At 37.9% G+C, this 14,407-nt stretch overlaps 2 pseudogenes; one reads left to right on the top strand and one right to left on the bottom strand.

Moving 5' to 3' along the window:
- The first annotated feature begins 6,670 nt into the window (after positions 1–6,670).
- Positions 6,671–9,146, top strand: LOC105292312 (annotated as a pseudogene).
- A 4,707-nt stretch (positions 9,147–13,853) lies between these two features.
- On the bottom strand, positions 13,854–13,971 carry LOC111739945 (annotated as a pseudogene).
- Between the last annotated feature and the right edge of the window lie 436 nt (positions 13,972–14,407).

The following is a 14,407-nucleotide window of genomic DNA, read 5'->3' as shown; positions in this document are numbered from 1 at the left end:
TTTACAGTTCACATTTTATGTTTAGATCTGTGATCCATGTAGAGTTAATTTTTGTGAAGGGTGTAAAGAAGGTCTATGTCCAGATTCTTCTTCTTCTTTTTTTTTTTGCATGTGGCTATCTAGTTGTTCCAGCACCATTTGTTGAAGAAATTATATTTGCCCCCATTGTATTGCCTTTCCTCATTTGTCAAAGATCAGTAGACTATATTTATCTGAGTCTTTTTCTGGGCTATTTATTCTGTTCCATTGATCTATTTGTGTATTCTCTCACCAATACCAAACCATTTTGATTATTTTAGCTTTATAGTAAGTCTTGATTAACATTTTAGATCACGTACATGTAATGTAATTATTGTTATTTTAGGACTTAAATGTATTTTTTTGTTTTGTGTTCACTCTATTTTGCTTCTATGTGTTCTTTTTTCTACTTTCCAATGCATTACTAGAACATTTTTTATAATTCCACTGTTATGTATCTATGGTGTGTTTGCACATATCTCTTTATATAACATTATAATGATTACTCTAGGAATTAAATTTTATGTATATACAACTTATCAGTTTACTGATACTAACAATTTACAAGTTCAAATAAACTATAGAAACTGTGCTTGTCATTATATACATACCTTTACCCTCCTGTGTTTAATATAGTTGTCTTAAATATTTTCTCTACATATATTTAGAACCATATCAGACAGTGAGACATCATCCTGGTGGGTCTGACAAAATCAGAGGAACCTTTAAAAGAAGATGAGAATTAGAGATCATATTCCTACTGATCTGCTGCCTATGGGTGCTCTCTGGAACCTGAAAGTGATCCCAGACCAACTTCTAGAAAGAAAACAGGGATCTCTGTCTTACTACAGCAAAAAAAGTGAATTCTGCCAACAACCTGAATGATTGTTGAAGAGGACTCCAAGTCTCAGCTGAGAATCATAGCCCTAGACAACACCTTCACCTCATTTCAGCCTGGTAAGGTCTCGAGCAAAGGAACCAACTAACCTGTACCTGGATTCCTGATGCAGAGAAACTGTGAGATAAATCTTGCATTGTTTTAAATTGCTAAGTTTGTGGTAGTTTGTTACACCTCAATAGAAAACTAATACACAGTTCTTGCTTTTGAAGTTTATTAGGTGGGACTAGAGTACTTTTGAGTCTAGGGCTAATTTTGTCTCACTATTGGGGGAAAACCTTTCTGCCCAACACTCTGAATTATAAGGTTTTCTACTCTGGCTAAGGGAACAAGAAACATTTCTACAAATGGATTAACTCCAAGGATTTTTCTTTTCAATCCTTTTGATTATTCTTTCCCCAGGCTCAGGTAGTTTCTTCACAAGCATATGTTAATCAGTGTTCAGCTGAAGACTCCAGAGGGAATCTCTTCAGGTCTCTGGAGTTCTTTCTCTTTGCAGCTCCAGTACTTTTCCTTGTAGAAAATAGGTGCCCTGGCCTTCTGAGACTCCCAGCTCCATCTCCTCAACTCAGGGAGATCAGTGGGCCCTGCCTGGGTTCCTTCTTCCTGAGCCATAGCTGGAAACTCTCTAGTATGTTGGGACAATCAGAGAGCTCATCTTACTTGTTCTCCGACTTACATCTATCACTGTCTTTTGTTACTTGTGTATGTCTTAATACCATCAATTCATATATTTTGTCTGGTTTTTCAGGAGGCTCAGGTGAGAGGATAAATCTGATTCTTGTTATTCTGACTAGAAGCAGAACTCCAGTGTCACATTGTATACTTTCAAATTTTCTGGTTTTCACTCATCATGTTGTCTCTTTTAGATTATCCACTTGATGAATTCCTTATGTCACAAGGACTGATCAAATGTTGCCTCTTCTATACAGTCTAATCCCAATATCTAGGAAGAAATAACCATCCCTTTCTTTGTGCTCCCATGAACCTATTGTATCATATTTCTACTATAAGATGTATCACATTATATCCTAATTGCTTGGTTAAGTGTTTGACTTTCCTTTTGGGATGGGAAAAGAAATGGTTTTGATTCAATGAACATTGCATGAATTCCAACAAAACAGATCCATGCTAGGACTGGGGCTGCAATGATGATAAGATATGTTTTGTACTGTTAAGGAATTCATAGCTTAGGGAGGGGGCATCCTTTTAGGCCAAAAAGCCACCACAATGCCATAAGAGAGCAGTATGTGCAAGATGCTGTGCACTATGTGTAGGAAAAAAAACATCAGAAAACAGGAGTCTGCCCAAGCATTACAGGAGCATATTCCTCTATCTGAACCTGAGAGCTAATTAGGAATCTATAGGTAAAAGGTTAATTAAAGAGAAATTCTACAGAGTAACAATGAGTCAAAATCTAGGGAGGTGAAGAGAACATGATGTTTGGGTAAAGGTGAGTAATTTTAACATGGCTATTTCAATGCTGTTTTCTTATTTGCATTTGTAAGTGTTCAGAAAAAGTAAACCAAAGCTACTTTATCTCTCAATATTCGTTGAGTGCCCGTTTTGTGCCATGTTCTTCTAGATTCTTGGACTGTAATGATGAGCAAAAAGAGGCCCAATCCCTGCTCCTATGTAGCTAAATGCCAATATCATTTGCTGTGTTTACTAATACAAAACATACATGTCAAATTGAATAGCATCTGATGATCTTACCAAGGCGGGCCAAGTAAGTAGTTCTTATGATGCCAACACATTAAGAAGAAATTCAAGGTTGACTTTATTTCATCACACTATTAGCTCATTTCTCATCACTAGTGGCCTAGGCATCTGCCTTGCATTCAGAGAATACTAATTATTAGTATTACTAATATTAGCTTCATCAGCACACAAGAATAATACTAATATTAGCTTCATCAGCACACAAGAATAATACTAATATTAGCTTCATCAGCACACAAGAATAATACTAATATTAGCTTCATCAGCACACAAGAATAATACTAATATTAGCTTCATCAGCACACAAGAATGAAGGAGGGAAGGAAGGAAGAAATAAGAAAGTCTGCTGTCCCTAAAGGCAATGAAAACCTTTTCTTCTCTACCTCCTTTTTTTGTTTTTGTATTATCCATATCATTCTTTTTCTTAGTCCATTACATTTAGCTTTGTTAAATACTGGCCTAGAGTGATACTGAGCAGACACTAACTTTCTCTTCTATCTACAGAGACCTGTGTTCATAGAAAGTGGGTTTCTCATGGAAAGTTTTTTGCAATTTTGATAAGCAATCTAAAACAAATATAGAAGAATAAAGGCCTGGCGGGGCGTGGTTGTTAGGGATGGGGAGATCTGTTGGACCTTATTACTAAAGAATTGCTGTTTTCTGAGTATTGCATATGTGTTTCAAATATGAAAGATGTCATTTTTAAAAGGAAGAGAGGGAGCAGAGTTTGATACTAACTTTCTCTTTCTGCCTTGATCTCATTTGAGATTTTTTGGCGGGGGCGGGGGGGGAGGGAGTGGATGTCTAATGTATTCTTCCTCAAAAGGGCAGAATCCAGGCCTGATGCAATGTGAGAGAAGGGGTTAGTCTGTTTCATAAACTGTTAGAAAGATTTGAAAAATAGGCAATCTAATTGACTCATACATGGCTTACGGCCATTTAAATGCTTGCAAAATTGCTTCTTGTGCAGTAGTAGTGACCACAGAGAAGCAGAAGTAAAATAGAAGTGAGATGAGAATTCTTAGGAAATGTTTAACAAGACTTTAAAACTCCTGTTAAACATTATGTTTAACCTTATATAGAACTGTCCTTTGGAAAATTAAATGCATTTCAATGAGCACACTGAAAGTCAAAATTCACATATTTTGCCAACAAAATAATAATACCTCTTTGGTGTTGAAAAAATACATTATCTTTCAGAACTAAGTGCTGAAGAGAAACTTTTTATTTCAAGAACTGTAACTACATTGTTACTTGGAGATTTGTAATCTGCTTTACACATTACTAAAATAGAAGTTGACATAACTACCGTGTTTGCTGTTTACATTTAATTAAAGGCATTACTTAAAATAAAATATATTTGGGTATTTATTTAAGCTATCAGCAACATACACATGTAGTACTTTCTCTATATTCATTTTTAACAAAAATTTACTTTTGCTGTCTTCTTCAAGACTCTGTCCTTACATTGATTGCCTTTATCTGATTATTTTTCAGTTTCTCTCTATGCTCTGCTAAAACTTGTCTCATACCATCATTCGCATCATTCCTTCTTCCATTTCAATCATACTCCAAAAAGTCTCTCATATGTTTGTGCTTTTCTTTTACTAACTAACAAAATGTAATCAGCTGAAATATAATACAATGAATTTATAGTTTTTATCTCTAAATTGGTTGCTTGGACATCAATTTGGAAGTAAGAAATTATTTCCTCCTATGTAAGATTTCATTCTAAAAGCTTAAGTTTTCATAATGACAACAATATAGTTACTCAACATATTCTTTGTTACAAACAATTATTTCCCTAGTTATCAAAGATATTTTTCAGGCATCCACTTGAATTTTTTAACTACTTTTGTTATTGCCCTTATTAGTTTTCTTAAATACTAATTCACTAGAGCTTTACAATATCATCATTTTGAATCACAATGAAAAACCAAATTTCCTTTAGAAGCTAAACTAAGAGATGATATTCATTATTAAAGTGATTTTTTTCTCCTAGTGATTTAGTTATGAACAGCTTTTGAACATTTCGTATATGTGTGATTATGACTTACTAGACTATGATACTAACTAATAAAAAGGGTTAAGCCATTCTAAAGGAAGAAAAATCTTATTTAAGTACAATATTCCAATACACATTTTGCTTTTAAAAAGTCTTATTTAAGTATTTGATGTTTGTACGGTCATTAATTTATTTATAATTTTACTCTCTATATTAATGTATTATGTATAATATATATAAAGTTTCTTCCCTGGCCTCAAAAAATTTGCCCTATATACTATGCCATAGCTAGTTCCAATCATTTGAGATTTTCTATTGGTCTTATGAGATATTTTGAACATTTTCCTGAATAAAAATCTTAACCATTCTCACAGAATTTAGGAATTACAAGTAAAATATGTGAAAAAAAGAAAGCTACAACCTTCAAATCACTGCCAGGATATGTCCTGTCCTCTTTTTCTTGGTCTTTATGGCTTAAAACATAGAAGCAGAGATCAAATGAAGTTTGAGACAAATACTACACTTCTTAACCCAAAGAAGGTAGGGAGAGCAGAGCTACAGGTCATGGCTTTAGTCACTGCCACTTCGTTTTTAATCCTTCCTTTAGGAGAGCCAACAATTAAAGAAACATGTCTAGCCCATCTAGATGAAGAGTAAATATAAATAAATTTAACTCTTACATTGTTATTCTTTTAGCTTCCAAACATTGGCTGTTTGGCAGAATAATTTGGTTTCCTCTCCACTTTAAGGTTTATGTATATGGGCCTAGTTTTACTCTGGAACAGAAAGACTGTCACTTCATTTCGTGGGTAAGCCCTTTACCTGTGTTGACAGAACTCCACAGGCCAGGCCAGGCAAATGAATGCGCTTGTTGCTAGGACACCAGGCTGTTTCCAGAGCAGCAGGCCATTGCTATTTGCTAATCTCCTGACTACTAGCACTACACCTGTTCCTTAAGAATATGTTTGTTTTCCTTCATTATAAAGCAAACAGTTGAAAATAACACAACTGTATGGCTATAACTTCTCTGTAGCTTTCCAAGAGGAATATAATACACCAAAATACAATTTGATTTATGAAAAGAAATTCACAAATCCATACAACACCTAAACCTTCATATGTAATAACACATTTATCTGATTGTTTGAGTCATTCTTATATTTATAACTCACTATGTGCCACAGAAGATGTGAGGCAAAAATATATATTCTTCTGAGGCCACCCCAGAAGAATATGTCCTACATGTAATCATGGGGTGACTGTCTTTTTATGAATTTTTCAAGATTACACGTGATGACTTCTTATGGAACTCATCTTTTCCCGCCCCCTACTAGCAACTAGTTGTCAACAAAATTGCCATCACTACTGTCTCTGACTGCTAACTAGGGCCAGGACTAGGGGGCTGAGGCACAAAATTTAAGGATGCCCTCACTTTCAGGGTCACACAAGTGCCCTGCTACCAACATTTATCCAAAAGTGGTAAATACTTGAGTCAAGGATGCCCAGATCCGTGTCAAGAGCAAGTCTCCTGTTACTGATTAAATCGCTAATTTCAAGAGTTCTTAATCTTTCAATTCAGTTTTAACTGCTTCCTTCATTACCCTAAGACCAAAGTACCCTAAGACTAAAGCATAAATCTGTGGGAATTGGACTGGAGAACAATTTAATTGACTGACACTGCCTTATTCAGAACCATCCTTTTACCCCAATGCTGACTGTCCAAGCAGGGTTCCTTGGTCCCCCATGTGAACAACCTTCTATGGCCTAAACACTCTTTCTTGAAACATGCTCACACATTCACCTTGGATTCTAAGTGAATAAGGTTCAGGTTTAACAGCACATAATTTCTACTTTTTGGAAAGCAGCTTCACATGATACAATATCTACCTAATGTGGCAATAAAAGCTACTGAGCCCCTCCCTCAACTAATTCTCTCCAAAACCACCTCCCCCACAAATCCCACCAATAAACCAGCTTGATGTCTGTCCTTTATCTGCCAACATCTACATTTCCTTCCAGAGAGAAGACACAGTTCAATATGCAGAACTTTTCCCTCTCCAGCATCTCTGCCCTCCAATTCCTGTACATCATTAGTACAGGTGAAAAGAAAAGCCTGTCTCAGTGGCCATAACTCTACCGGCAGTACTTCAAAGAAATTCAAAATGCACAAAGACAATCTACTTACTTCCAGCAGCGGACATCACACAGTCTTTTCTCTGAAAGGATCAAGGGACAAACCATATATTCAGATTTCTGCAGTCAGTTTAGAAAAAATTCTGAACATAGTGAGGGCAGATGATGCCAATGTCAAATGAAGTCTACAACCACTGTTTCGGTGACTGCTTGCTCCACCACCTCCTTTGCTGTCTCCACCTTACCTTAATTAAGCTGGTCTTGATGCCCAAGTCAGTGCCACCTTCTCAAGAGATCTTAAATGGCAAAGGAATTTTTGTCCACCACAATAGACAAGAAACACCAAAATAGCACCAAGAACCATAGCAAGCCTTACAGGAGACTCTAGAGAGAGACTTTGACCCAAATAAACACTGAAACCTTAAACAAAGAAACCTTACACAAGATCCCTCACCTGCAAGACACATTCACAAAGCCACTGGAGGGCAGTCCCTGGCCAGAAAAAGCAATTTGACTTCCTTCTGGCAAAACACAAAGCCAAGTCCTGGGAAAAAGAGGTTATAGATAAAGAACAACTCTTGACTTCGGCAAAGGAAGTACTTCAAACCAATCCAGCCAGGGCAAAACTTCCTGCCAGGATCTTCAGTTGAGCTCTGGGCCAGAATTTAAAGTAACGTCCCCTCTAAAATCCAGACCACCCAACTCTGTGCTTCCTAGGCCATTATCTGCAAACAGCGTAAGCAGCAGCACACCTTCAAATTACAGTGGCTATACTCTGGAACTTCTTCTGCCCCCAATTGGAGGTGACCTCACCAGCCAAATGTTGAGTGATAAAGGGGAGATGGACAGAGCCGAGGTATCCGAGAAGTTAAGACTCTCATTTCTCCACCTACCACCCCAGACAGCTTATGATTTGCTCATTCAGGAGTCTCCTCATGGGACAAGGGTACTATCTGTTTGATAGAAGATGGGATCGTTTTCAATTTGCACTAAACTCTATGGTAGAAAAACACTTGAATTCACAGATCTGGAAGCACAGAAATCCAAGCCACAGGGCATCAGGTCCCTTCCCCATTTTCAGGGCTTGACTAACCAATTTGCTGTCACTGAGTAACACTGTGGCTGCCTGAGTGTCAACTCTGAAGAGCATAATACCCCACTGCCCTCTCAAACTCATGGCCCAAAACCCCAGGCCGTCATGAGCTCAAACCTGGAGGGATGGCAGGCAGTGGGAACTTTGGAGACACTAAGAAGAAAAAGAATGGCCCAGACTCTTTTCTGTTTAACAAGAATCTAACTCCGCATCAGGAGACACCACACAGTATTCTCTTTCAGCTAGAAAGTCCCCTTCTGCGGCAGACGGACCATGCTCTTGCCAGCAGCCCACATCACCACCCCTGTTCCAGCATCTGTTTTACAGCCTTTCGGCAACCCCAATGCTGTGTATCTTCTTTTAGCTCCCATCAGTTCCAGACTCACCTCTTACATAATGACATCAGCCATGCTCTCAAACACAGCTTTTGTGACAATGCCGGACTGAGCACCCTCATGTCACACTCTACAGCTTTCCCTCATGTGGCTGCAACCCTCAATCAACATCTTGGACGCAACCATCAAAGCCCTATCCACTGTGTCCCTGATACCAGCCGTCATCCCTTCCTCATCCCACAAACCATCAAAACCAGAACCAGAAAATCCCCAGAAGTCAAAGACCTGTCCACCCGCCTGTAGTGACAAGCCTCCAAGTAACAAAAAGAGGAAGTACAGTCCTGGACTTCTCGTCTTTCTCCTCATTCTCCTTGCACACATTCCTCTCTTTGCCATTCTCAGGGCCTCCCAAAAGAACTACTTTGAATGCCAGTTCAGCTTTGAACTTCTATCAGGCGGGCCCTCCCACGGTCTGCCTGTATACAACTCAAGCAATGGGTGGAGCCCACTCAGTACCAAACTGGAGCCCTCAGGACAGACCTGGCCACCCATTCGCCCCGCAGACATATGGAGACACATGAGTTTGACAGGCAGCAGCAGCGAGTCCTGTCCCTTCTTGGTGCTCTCCTTTGTAGGGGACCTCTCTCTGGCCTCACACGATGCTGTGTCTTCTATGCCCCTCTCTTTTGACAAATCAGAAGAAAAAAAAAAGCATAAAATCTCGAGTTCTAGCAGCAAAGCCTGTAAAATCACTAAAATGCCTGGTATTAATAATGTTCACAAAAAGAACCTGCCCAGCCTTCTTGCGCTGTGCCCAGCCCCTCCTCTAGGCAGGTTGGGAAAAATAACAGCCTAGCTTTGTCACAGTCCAGTCCTTCAAGCATATGCAGCCCAGGACACAGCAGACAGAAAACCACAAACAGAATAAGGACTCTTCTATAACAAAACTATGAAGCCATTTCCAAACCAATGCCTGGCCACCCACTCCCGCCCCAGGATGTGGTGCAGGGGTTGGCGGGGCTGGGAGTGGGCAGTGGGGTGTCTATTTCCTGGGCCTTGCCTGTGGCTCTGGAATTTCTTCTTTTTTTCAAAGACCAGTTTTTAGTTTTGGAGAAAAAGAAAAAGGCAAAAGAATGTGAATTTGAGATTTACAGAAAACAACAAACAAAAAAAGTAATTGATTATTAGGATATCAATTAGATCATTGAGAATCCGGTCTTCGCGGTGCCTGAAAATAGAGCTCAAAGAATTTCCCTTTTATTTGCCCAGTCAGCTCATCTTTTAAAAGTTTTATTCTGGAGATTCTCTTAGCTTCTATCAGGGGCAAGATTTGCCTGAAGGCATCTGGACTCCTTTTCCAATACAAATAAGAAGCCCCACACATGTCAAGGAGGTACAGAAAGGGGAGTGAACACTCTCCTTACAATAAAGGTTTAACCATATGAGTAGTTAATGCTGATCCATCTGACTTTGACTTGCCCCAAGATTCTTGTTTCACTTTACATGACCCCCGAAAACCACGATATTCGAATTCAGTTTCTCATTATCTCTTGCCTATACTGTACTGCCTCCAGGTTGTCTCATTCTGATGTCATGAACATTCTGATCAGATCACTTCCTCTTTTCAAAAACATGAAGATTCCCTAGTGCAGAGGTCAACAAACTATCGCTAGTGGACCAAATCCAGCTTCCTGTTTTTGTACAGCTTGTGAACGGAATGGTTTTTACACATGAATGTTTGCAATGTATTTGTTGGTAGGCACACTAACTTTGAGCCCCAATTAAGTAAAATGTGATCCCCCAAAAGAATTTTATACAGTAGGCCTACATTACAAAAAGTACTCTATTATTTTTATTATATTTTGAATTCCATTTTGGAAATTTGTTTTCTGTTCTGTTTTATAAGTACTACTTACATAACATCCTTGATTTTTGCCTCTTGGCCTGCAAAGCTTAAAACATTTGCTATCTGGATATTTATTTAAGAAGTTTTCTGGCCTATGCTTTAACACATTCGGAGTAAATCCATATTCTTTAACCTGAGGCTCAAGATTCTATCTGACCTTTCCTCAGCCTCTTTACAGTCTCATCCTTGACCCCAACATTTACTTTCACTGGTCTATTTATTATTCTACATTTTCCTGCCCGTTTTCTTTGTGCTGCTCTCTTTCTTTGAATGTCTTTCCCCTTCTGTCTCTTGATACTAAAATCCTCCCTTTTCTGTGAGGTCTTCCGTGGTTTCCACTGTCTGATTATATATTCTCCTTATCTGTTCTATTGCACAGTGTACCTCAAGTATAATCAGTCCTCAGCTAATTAGGGTAATAAGACTATATGTGTGTTTGGTGCAAGAGTGGAAAAGATAATACAGGCTGTCACAGTCAAAATATTGTTTGAAGTGGGTTTGATATAAACTTATTTGGCTACAATTACCTCTAATATACAGAGAGTATGTTTATTACTTGCCCTTGCAGCAACCATTCACCCATCTTTTAACCACAGTCTGATTTCCAGTCTCAGGTCACATGTTCTGAGAGGTACTCTACCCTTGGTCTAGGGTGAAGTACATGACAGTGGCTTAAGTTAATCAGTGCCTTACATTTCCTTTGTCAAAGTGGTCAGGGTGGATATAAGACCTAGGCTGATCCAGAGTGAATCTTAGGATCATTATGTGGAACACTTGGAAATATGAAGTGGAAATATTCAGCCCCAGAGCAACCAACTGTCTGAGAATGGAGTCAGAATAAAGGAAGTGAAGCCAGAATTGGAGAGAGAAAAAAAACAGAAAGCTGATAACATATTTTGGTCCTCTTTATCCAGCCATATCTGAAACTAGACCAAACTATGGACCTTAAGTTTAGCTGGCCATTTAATTCCTTTTTTTAAATTAACTAGTTTGGATGAGGATTTCTGTCACTAGGAACCATAAAACCTGGTAAAAGAACATATTTACCAGTTTGTAAGTGTCATTCGAAAGTATGACAAGAATACAAATGCAGTTGTCGGAATGAGAATGTACTGTAAGTGCCTCATACAGGACGTTGGCGGTGGCACTCTGTGCTTCCACTGCTCTGTTATGTCATTCTTTTCTTCTCTACCAAGCAAACTTGCAATGTCATACAAAGAATTACAAAATAAGTTCATTTTTTAAATTTAAAAACAAATGAATCATTTAACTCTCATTCCATATGTAATTCAAGATAACATTTATCTATATATAATTGGAAAGGGATGGATTGTTACTAAATGACATAATGTGGCAAGTACTGTAGTTCATAACAATGCAGAGGTTTTCCCTGATTCATCACTGTTTTCTAGCTTTTGTGTGTATGTACATCTATATCTATCGTGCTTGATCTTAAAACTGGTTTCAACCACTTCTGACTTAATGAGAATTAATTGTATCATATAGAATTGGCCATAGGTAGGTGGTACATGGGAATAATAAGAAAATACCTTTAAAACTAAAACTTCTAGTCATAATACAGTAACAGGGACTAGATTTACCGTCCTATCTTGAACAAATGGAAAACTGGATAAAATCTATAAAACAATGGTTTTTGGACATTGGACAACAGGCAGCACAGGACAGTAGTCCTTGAGATAAGGGAACAAATGAGGTGAAAACTCCCAGCTCCCAGGCCACAGCCCAGGAGGGAGAAACACACAAATCAGCTCACTGGATTGAGGAGTCAGAGCTGGGAGCTTGAGGAAGCCAAATCGATTACCTCATATGGGGAAAAGCATCAAAGAAGAGAGAGCTGCACACATCTTCTCTCTCAGAGATTTGCAGAGAAGCCCTTAGTTTTAGGCTGCCTATGAGGAATCCACAGGCTGAGGAAAGAACCACAGGAAGGAGCAGGACGAAAAATCCCTAGAGGGTTATTTGCACAGGGCTGAGAATAGCTCATGTTCCCACAGGCACTGGTAAAGTCCTCAGGAGGGCACTGTCTCAGTAGCAAGGTCAAATTAGCCTTAGCCTTGAGACTGTTCTGACAAAGCAGATAAATGGATGCCTGAGGCTGGGGGTAGAAGTGAGAGATTTACGGCACACAGGAAATTTTTTGGAGTAATGGAAATGTTCTAAAACTGGATTGTGGTGATGATTGCATAATTGTATAAATTTACTAAAACATGTCCAATGGGCATATTTTATCACATATAAAGTACATCTCAATAATGCTTTTAACAGATAACCAAACACACACTCCATGGATACCCCTATAGCATTGAAGTCATCTTCAAATATCTTTTATAATTTGTGCTGTGATTTGGGTATGTGACTGTGTCTCTTCCAGTTGACTTAAGTTAATCGAAGGGAAAGACTGCATTTTAAACACCTTTGTAACTTTTATACTGGTCAACTGGGTTCTCTTCGCATAAAAAAAATGTAAGTGTTTTATGACATATTTCTTGCTTCCTGGATTTCTAGCTGCGGCCCTTCCTTGCTAGCTCAACTAAATTGCATCCTATATTCTACTACCACCAATATTAGGAATATAAAGATATTATTATTATTTTACTTTGGTATAGTGTAAAGTCTTGTTTGAAGGCATTGGGCAGCAGGGTCTGCAAAGGCAGACAAATTGAGTAAGAGACAGGACCAATTTTTTGTCTTACTGCCTCAAATATAATGAATGCAGTGTGAAAAAAGAGAAGAGGACATATTGTTGTATTTACTCAAAGTATTCCTTCCCCTTTTTCATAGGACATTTTTACTCTAAAAGGAGAAAAATATAAGGGGACACATTTAAACATATAATTTATAGCAAAGAAAAGAAAAAATTAAGTTCTTCCCAGAAACCAGAAACTCTACAAAAGGACACTTTGTCCCAATCAGATGTCAAAACACACATAGAGAAACTCATAAAAACTACTTCAAATATAGTATTGCTCTGACCTGAAATTCTTGGGGAAAAAAATAAAACCAAGAAAACATCACTGTTCTATATAAACTAAATCAGAATTAGGGCATAATTATGGGCAAGAGTCTTTTGAAACAGATGGAATTACTTCTGCCACCAAAAACAAACAAATCTTGTCCTGAGTAGTAAGTAGGTAAATCACGTATACCAATATTGTCTGAAATTTATATAGAGTACTAATCGCCTATCTTGATATCATAGTCATGAATTCTTTGACAGTCATCTTTCTCTTTTGTTTTAACTTAGAACAACTTCTGATACACTACTTTCTCTATTTTCCCCCGTTTCCCCATTCGAGGATAAACAACCCACCTTATTAAAATAAAAATGAGAACTTTTAGGAATGTTTGTCACCTAATAAACCTGGAGAGAAAATTTCAAAGGAAGTTTAATAAAATAAATGTGGAAAATCCATTTCACAGGAATTGATCCAAATGCATTAATCATTAGCAATGCTGCCTATTGAACCCATGTTTGCCAGGAATCTTACTCCTGACACCTCTGTACTAATGTCCTTAGTATTCAAACTCAGCACATATTTATTACCATTCCTTTACTCTCTAGTAGAATAAACATGGCTGACATCAGACTGCTTTGCCTTATGCTATCTTGTGTGTTTCTGGTCTTTTTCTCCCTTACGGTTGTTTGTTTGTTTTTAGGTGTGGCAACCCTCACAGATTGCAAGGACCTTGTCAGCTTACAATCCCTTATTTTTTATTTTTTACACCTATAGCACCTGGTCTTCCTAGGTGGTCTCTATCCAAGTACTAACCAGGCCCAATCCTGCTTAGCTTTCGAGATCAGATGGGATCGGGCTTGTTCAGGGTGGCATGGCCGTAGACTCTTCCTTATGATTTCCTGGTAAAGTTGCTAAAGTTTTGGCAAGATCTGGATTAAAATTAGGAAAAAAATGGAATATCTGGGATTATTCTAGCCCATTTTAATGAAGTTAGTTATATTTTTCTTATTAGGACTTAACTTGCCCATTTATTTACAAGGCTTAATTATGCTATACACTGTTACCTAAAATAATGAGCTAAGAAATATATTCTAATTCACTTTTACATTAGTTTGCCTTTATGCCATCTTTTTTGTCTTCTCTCATGCTCCATAGAATTATTAAGTAAGTTTTGCTATAAATTTTGCATAATATGCACCAAAATATTGAAAAAAGGCTAAAGATATTAAAGTGTGTTGTTTGTTTGTTTGTTTTTTTAAACTGGAACCTAGGTTTAAAATAAAAACTATTTTAATATTGATCCCAATGTATTTAGCAAC

Source organism: Pteropus vampyrus, unplaced genomic scaffold (assembly GCF_000151845.1).
Source record: "Pteropus vampyrus isolate Shadow unplaced genomic scaffold, Pvam_2.0 Scaffold55, whole genome shotgun sequence".
In the NCBI taxonomy this organism is placed as follows: domain Eukaryota; kingdom Metazoa; phylum Chordata; class Mammalia; order Chiroptera; family Pteropodidae; genus Pteropus; species Pteropus vampyrus.
The sequence above is the reverse complement of the archived record's forward strand: the minus strand, read 5'-3'. Positions and strand labels throughout refer to the sequence as shown.